General features: G+C 33.5%; 1 pseudogene; it reads left to right on the top strand.

The window, feature by feature from the left end:
* The first annotated feature begins 4,626 nt into the window (after positions 1-4,626).
* On the top strand, positions 4,627-7,614 carry LOC117904309 (annotated as a pseudogene).
* Positions 7,615-7,724: the final 110 nt, after the last annotated feature.

Raw genomic sequence — 7,724 nt, 5'->3', positions numbered from 1 at the left:
GACCTCCAAATTAACAAAAGGTCCATGTAACTCTTCAAATTGAGCCCAAGACTCAATGAAAGTATAGAAATTGAGTTGAAGGATATTATCCTTTAGTATTTCCAAAAATACCCTTTGTTGATTTTGAGAAAAAAATTAATATTTTTGAAAAATACTTTTATTTAATATAATATTTTTTAAATAAATTTATTTAATTTAATATTTAAAAAAAATTATTTAATTTAATATTTTTTTAAATAGTTTTATTTAATTTAATATTTTTTTAAATAGTTTTATTTAATTTAATTTTTTTTAATATTTTTATTTAATTTAATATTTTTGAAAAAAAATTATTTGATTTAATATTTTTGAAAAAAAAAATTTATTTAACTTAATTTTAAAATATTTTATATGTGTTCTTAAAGGGTATATTTGTCCCTTACTATTTCATATCCTTCAATTCAATTTGAAGAGTTATACGGACCTTTTGTTAATTTGGGGTCCATCTACCCCTAAAACATAATTCTCCCTTTTTTTTTTTTTTTTGGTTTTGTCCCTTGTGTGCATGCAACTCTTCTGAAAATTAGGCTAACTATTAAGACTACTACTTTATTAATTATATTTAATAAAACATGAAGGCTTTTTTTTTAAAAAAAAAAAAACAATTAGTAACATTCTAAGGGTATGTGTGGTTTTGGAAAGTACTAAACAAAAAAAAAATGTTTAGCAAAATGATTTTCTCAAGTTTATTTGTCTTGTGGAAAGTATTAAAGAAAATTAAATATAATTAATGCTAGTTAGAAACTTATGCATTTTTAAATTATTTTATCTTTATATGGAGGAGTTAAAATAAGTGAAACGAGTTTGAAGTAATAAATAAAAATAATTTATTGACTTTAAATTTACTTTTTATTTTTCTTTACTTTTTATTTACTTTTACTTTTCTTTCCTATTTTATTTCTCTTGTATTTTCCCTCAATTTTTTTTTTTTGGGAATTAAATGTAGCCTAAATGATATCGTTTGTTTTTTTAAGGTTGAGGGTGATTTTTTTCTTTTTATTAAAAATAAAAATTTTAAAATGGGTAAATATTTGAAGAAATGTGAACTATTAGATCTTAAAAAGTATAAGAAAAAAATAAATAAAAAAGGGTTTTTAATTTGAACATTTTCCTATTTTAGTATTTTTCATCATCTAAACAATAATTATGATCATGTTTAGCTTATGAAAAATACTTGAGAATATAAAAAAAAAGGTTACAAAAATTGAAATGGAGAATTACCGGATAGGATGGACTAAATGTGATAATTAGTGAGAAAAGTGATCTCTTTTGATAGTTATTAGGGGGGACAATGATAGACTTAAATGTCAAAAATGTCTTTCAACTAAAAACTTTTAAAATTCAAAGCATTTAAAGTATTTTACTTTCTTGGTAGGAACATTTATGATGCTTGAACCCCACATTTATTATAATTATTGACATTCAAATTTTAAATCAAAATTTTTTATTTAACCCTTATAATTATTATATATAATGATAGTAATTTGTTATTTAAATTTACTATTCAAAATAAAAATACTTCTAAATATATTTTTAAAATAACATTTAATGTGTTTTTATTTTTTATTGTTATTCTAATTTTTAATTTTATTAAGAAAAAAACAAGTTTCATAATTATATAATAAAAATGATGATTTTTTTCATATATATTTTTAATTTTAAATTGATAAATTATGTTTTTGTATTAAATTCGAAGAAGATAAACTATTTAATTTTTCATTTGGATTGTCTAAAAAAATAAGAAAATGATGGAGAATGTTTAATTTTTAAATTAAAAGGCTAACCACTTTCAAATTCTTTATTATTTATTCACAAAAGAAAGAAGAGACCATAATAATAATAATAATAATAATAATAATAAATAAATAAATAAATTGAGTTTAAACATTTTTCTCTTTTATCTTTTTAAATATTTATCTTCACATCTCATTTTATGTCATCTTAATTCCTTGACCCCTCCTGTCCCTTCTACGACTTTCCATGATACATCCATATGAAGCCAAAGGTTTGCAACCAACACTTCGGCGCTTTTTTAATGCACAAAACTACTTCAACTTGGACTCTCCATCCCCAAATTAAATGGTGGTTGTTTGGAGAGATTCAACCACAAATTGTCTATTTCCATGAGAGTGCACATCATCAAGAAATCATATCAGAGAAAGAATCAGTACCACATCTATAATCATTAATCTTTGACTCCACTTTCCGTCAGACTCAAAAAAATTGAGGGTTTAGGGTTTAAGCAAAGGCATATATACATACTTGGATCACAAACCATGCATTAGCGTATATGGAAACACAACCATATACACCTACATAAAAGAAAGTGACATGAATCGACTACTTGGGCACGCCCTTATGATTATCATCAAGGCCCTACCACCCAACTTCCTCTCTATCTTCCTTGTGGGCAAACCCTAATCTGACCATTATTCATACTTGAAACTCCCTCTAGAGACATATCATTCATGTGAACGGGTTATCAAAACGAATCATGCACCCTTGGATATATAATGAAACCTTACACTCAAAAAAGGTACAAGGAGTATTAAAATGGGCGTGGTTCATCAGGGTGGCAACACCTGCACCCTCTATTCCTTGCACGTCACTCCTCCTCCACCAAACAAAATTTCACGTCTAAGCAAGTTAGGGAAGACTTTGACAATTGACCCTCGATCCATGCATGGATGAACATGAAAATTTACCATCTTATAAAATAAACCTAGTAAACCTAAAAGCAACATGAAACTATAGTACGTACCATGATCTTTTGAATCTATATTTATGACTTTACTGCAGCCGAGATACCTAACATTATCCCCATCCCCCACTTGTTCTTTGACATTGATTTAAAATCGATCTGTTTGGAACTTCCACAAAATATGGAATCATATATTATTTTGTTTTCCTTGTGATTCTCTGTACATGCACGTGGATCTATCATTAGGGATGGGCTTTAGCAATAAAAAAAATTTTAAAAAAAAACCCACAATATAATACTGGAAAATCGTGTACGGTTCATCTTCTAGATGATAAGATTCAAATGTCAAGTGCTAAAATGTAATGAAGCCACTTGAGTTTTTAGCACCATTGAAATAAAGCTCAATGGGGATGATTGCTTGGCTTTTGAACGGGAAAATTTCAATTATTTTTTCTGATTTTTAATTAAGATGGCCCGGGTTGCCTCAACACGTGTATATATATACAGGTGGGTGCATGGCGGCTGATTTGGCTTCTGGTAAGTTTTATTTATTTAATCATATGTGGGACATGGAAACTTTATTATAATGTTCTATATTCTGAATACACATATATATGTGGGACATGGAAACTTTATTATAATATTCTATATTCAGAATATATATATATATATATATATATATGCCCATGGACTGCCAAGAATGTTTTCTCGCAGGGTTACCAAACCACTCTCCATGAGGGTTTGCCATCTAACCTTCGAGCTTCCAAAACTATGTACATTCCACCAATTGAACTCTTTTTCCAACTTCTCATCCCTTCTTATTGAGTTGGGTGAACTTTTTTTTTTATTTTTTATAAAAGATTAAATTAATTGTTTAAAAAATATAAAATAATTATTATATCTGTGAATTTAATCTCCTTCATGTTTTTTACTTGAATAATAACTTATTTTTTATATAAATACCTTTAATTATTTCAAGTATTTATATATAGATTTTTTTTTAAAAGTTATTTTTATGAAAAAAAAACAAAGACATTTTTGTTCAAATATGTCAAAAAAGATGATATATTAAATTTCCAAAATCGGGTTCTAATAACCTTTTGTTAAAATGTGGCAAATAATCGAACTTTACCATAAAGTTTAATATTTTATTTTTAATAATTCTCTTTTAGTGTGAGAAAGATTCGCTTTAGATTTTTCCATCTTTGAGTAAGATATCTCCAATTTAATAGTCTTATAAAGCACATGGAGTATACAGGGGTTGGGATTCCATAATTGTCCTTCATTAAGTTGGGCAAGGGAACATTTCAATAAAGGTAATTTAATTTGGGGAAGAAGGTACCTATTTATGGGCTCCATAATTTATTATTAATTAATTTATCAAATTAGAAATAATTAATATTACCATAGTTGACCTAAGAGAGGAAGTTTATAAGGTAAAAGCAGAAATGTTTTTACAATTATTAAATATGTAATTATGGAATTTATCTTTTCGAGATGGACGACAACTGTACAAAAAGTTGAAAAGCATAAGTCTTTTTCCTTGGACTTGGAGATGAGGGAAATTAAAAGAAGTGCAGCTGAGTATCCATCTGAACATAAAAGTGATGGATATAATTATAAAAAAAATTAAAAAATTAAAAAAAAATTGCTACCTTTAAGAAATAGGAAGGATTCCAGAGTTGAGTTGACTCGGAGGAATCCATCCGAGTTGCTGAGTCGGGGAATGCAACAGAGTCATCTTCAACTACCAGTCCCACTAGGCAACTAGGGCATAACCTAACAATCAGAACAGTCAAACGCGCTAAAATACGCGGGGGTGTGCACACTATCCTCCACCCTTTCCACCTGAAACTGTCTCTATTTAATGGTGACGACCCTGGTCATTTAGCCACCGCCACCACCCTTTTCCCCCCTTCCTGCACACCCTCTTCTTCTTTTTCTTCTTTCTCAGAAAATTAACACCGATATGACTGTTTTGTCTGTGAGTACTTCTCCGGCTCCTCAGGCTCCTCCGGCCGCCACCGGACCTCGGACACTGGTGGTGGGTGCATCCGGGTTCATAGGGAGGTTTGTGGCGGAAGCCAGCCTCTCCTCCGGCCACCCCACCTATGTCCTAGTCCGCTCCTCCGCCACGACCTCCTCTTCCAAGGCCAGCACCATCAAGTCCCTCGAAGACCAGGGCGCCATCCTTGTTACCGTAATGCCCTCCATTTTACTCTCCGTTTTACATGATTTTCCATCTTCTAACTCACTCTTCGACTGTTTTCTGCAATATTTTTGTTCATAGGGACTGTGGGTTTAACTAAATCACTAGGGAAACACCCGCTTTAAGCTTCTGAAAAAGGCTTCAAAGTCAATTTTCTGATCATCAGATTAAACGTCAGAGATGGCGGGTTGACGGAGATGAAAAGGATAACAGACGGTCAATAGATATAAATAATTTTCCATTTTGAATCAACAAGAATATAAATTAATATAACGTGATATATATGTATGTAAACATGACCAGGGTTCAATAGGGACAAGGAAGTAATGATAGAGATTCTGAGGAAGTATGAGATAGAAGTGGTGATATCAGCTGTGGGTGGAGCCACTATATTGGACCAGCTCACCCTAGCGGAAGCCATTAAAGCGGTTGGTAGCATTAAGGTAGGGATCATGATGAAACTCATGTATATTAATATATTATACATAATCGAATTTAATGAAAGAGTGATGTGAATTGTGGTGTATTTGGTTGGCACTTGGCAGAGGTTCCTTCCATCAGAATTTGGGCACGACATCGACCGAGCGGAACCAGTGGAGCCGGGGCTGACCATGTACATGGAGAAGAGAAAAGTCAGACGGTTCATTGAGGAGGCCGCCATCCCCTACACCTACATCTGCTGCAACTCCATCGCTGCTTGGCCCTACCATGACAATACCCACCCTGCTGACGTCCTCCCACCCTTGGATCGTTTCCATATCTACGGTGATGGCTCTGTCAAAGGTACGTAAGACGTTTGTATCCCAACTAATGCACTCCTGATAGATACATATGTGGCTTGGGAGGTTAGGTGAAGGTCCAACAACCAATCTCTACTCGTAGTTGTTTTAAAACGTGGTACCTAAGTTATAAACACTTAAGTACTTAGATTTGTGAAAAATCTGGTGGGTACAGTTTCAATTAGTACAACATGTGAGCTTGTATAGATTTCTTTTGGGCTTTCTTCGTCTTTTTGGATTTTGGAAGACAAGTGTCCCAATTCTGGACGGTTTGGCTTCTCTAACAGTCACTTAGAAATGTGAACTTAAGCCCTACTGGGATGAACGCATATGCCCGGTCTATAAAGAAAGATGCCATCAGAACACAGGAACATGTGTCAGTTCTATGGGCCAACCAAAAATTTGTTTATGTGGCCACCTGTTGTCCTTTCTATATATATACACATATAAAAGTCTAGTGAAGTGCCCAATTATGAACCCCAAAACCTAGGATGAGAAAGCTCACCACAGGCGCGTGGTGGCCTCACTTTTCTTTTCTTTTTACTTTTATAACATGGGTTCGTGGAATGCCTACCAATGCACCTAGAAATATCCCAAGAATGGGACAACGTAACCAAGAACTCTCCTAGTGGGTGAATGACTATGGTTTAATATGACAACTTCCACTTCGATCATATAATCAACGGCTCATGTTGAAAACGACATCTCATGTTCTTTTCTAAATTTTTCGGTACTCATTGGAGTATTATGTTAAACTGAATAAACGAGTGGGGGTAGATAACGATGATGGGGGGAAGAGTGGGACACAAATGAATAGACAACCTAGGGTTATGCAGAGGACTTTCGTTCTAAAATTTTGTCATTTCCAAGTGTCACAATCTTGGTCTAACCAAACAGTCCGATTCTACAACTCAAATTACTACTAATATCATCATCATTGGTAAGAATATATTTGATCCTATTAAAAGAAATATGTTACTAAAAGTAGAAGAAAAAAAAAAATCCAATTTAAGTAAAATTAATTTATTTTTATTTTCCTTTTCTTACTTTTTCTTTCAAAATTTTTATTTTCCGAACCAAACGGAGCCTAAAAGTAATAATGCTCAAATGGTGTCATTGTCCCTCAGCTTACTTCGTGGCGGGTACCGACATCGGAAAATTCACAATCAAAACCATAAACGACGATCGAACAGTGAACAAATCGCTTCATTTCCGACCTCCCAGCAATCTTGTAAGCATAAACGAGCTGGCATCACTGTGGGAGAAGAAGATCGGGCGGACGCTCCCCCGTGTAACCGTGGAAGAAGATGACCTACTAGCCGCTGCCGCAGGTTTGTTTGTTTGTTCTTCTTCCAAAAGTTGAAGTGACAAAATTTGATCTTAGCAAGAAAAACTGAACTGGCGTTTGGAGAGTTGCAGAGATGCGCATTCCCGATAGCATCGTCGCGTCCTTCACTCACGACATCTTCATAAAGGGATGCCAAGTAAATTTCAGCTTGGATAAACCTACAGACCTAGAAGCCACCTCCCTTTATCCGGAGATGCAGTTCAGGACCATAGATGAGTGCTTCGATGAGTTCGTGGAGAAGATAATGGGAGGTCAAGCAGCAGCCGAGAAGGCGGCAGGGAAGGAGGGCATTGTGGTGCCCGCTTCTGCCCCGGATGCTTTGGTCATCACTGCTACCTGCGCCTGATCACCGCCACTTCTCTCGACATAAATAATGATGTGGCCAGCTCCCCATTCTTATTGGAATCTAGTAATATTGGTGTTTGTGTATCATTGATTTGTTTTTAAGCCTTATCTCATTTTTATTAAAGAAAACAATCATGGGTTTCTCTTAAATTAAATTTGACATCAATCAAAGAAACTGCAGAAATTCTGGAAATTCAAAAGAGCGAGTACAGAAGCTCCTTTATGTTTTTTTCTTCGTTTTTTCTCTGGTTGTTAACCAACCAAAGTGGAACACAAGGCCTACCCATTTTTCTCTTAACTGAA

The sequence above is a fragment of the Vitis riparia genome, chromosome 17 (assembly GCF_004353265.1).
Source record: "Vitis riparia cultivar Riparia Gloire de Montpellier isolate 1030 chromosome 17, EGFV_Vit.rip_1.0, whole genome shotgun sequence".
NCBI lineage: Eukaryota > Viridiplantae > Streptophyta > Magnoliopsida > Vitales > Vitaceae > Vitis > Vitis riparia.
Note: the sequence above shows the minus strand (reverse complement) of the source record. Positions and strands in the feature narration are given on the sequence as shown.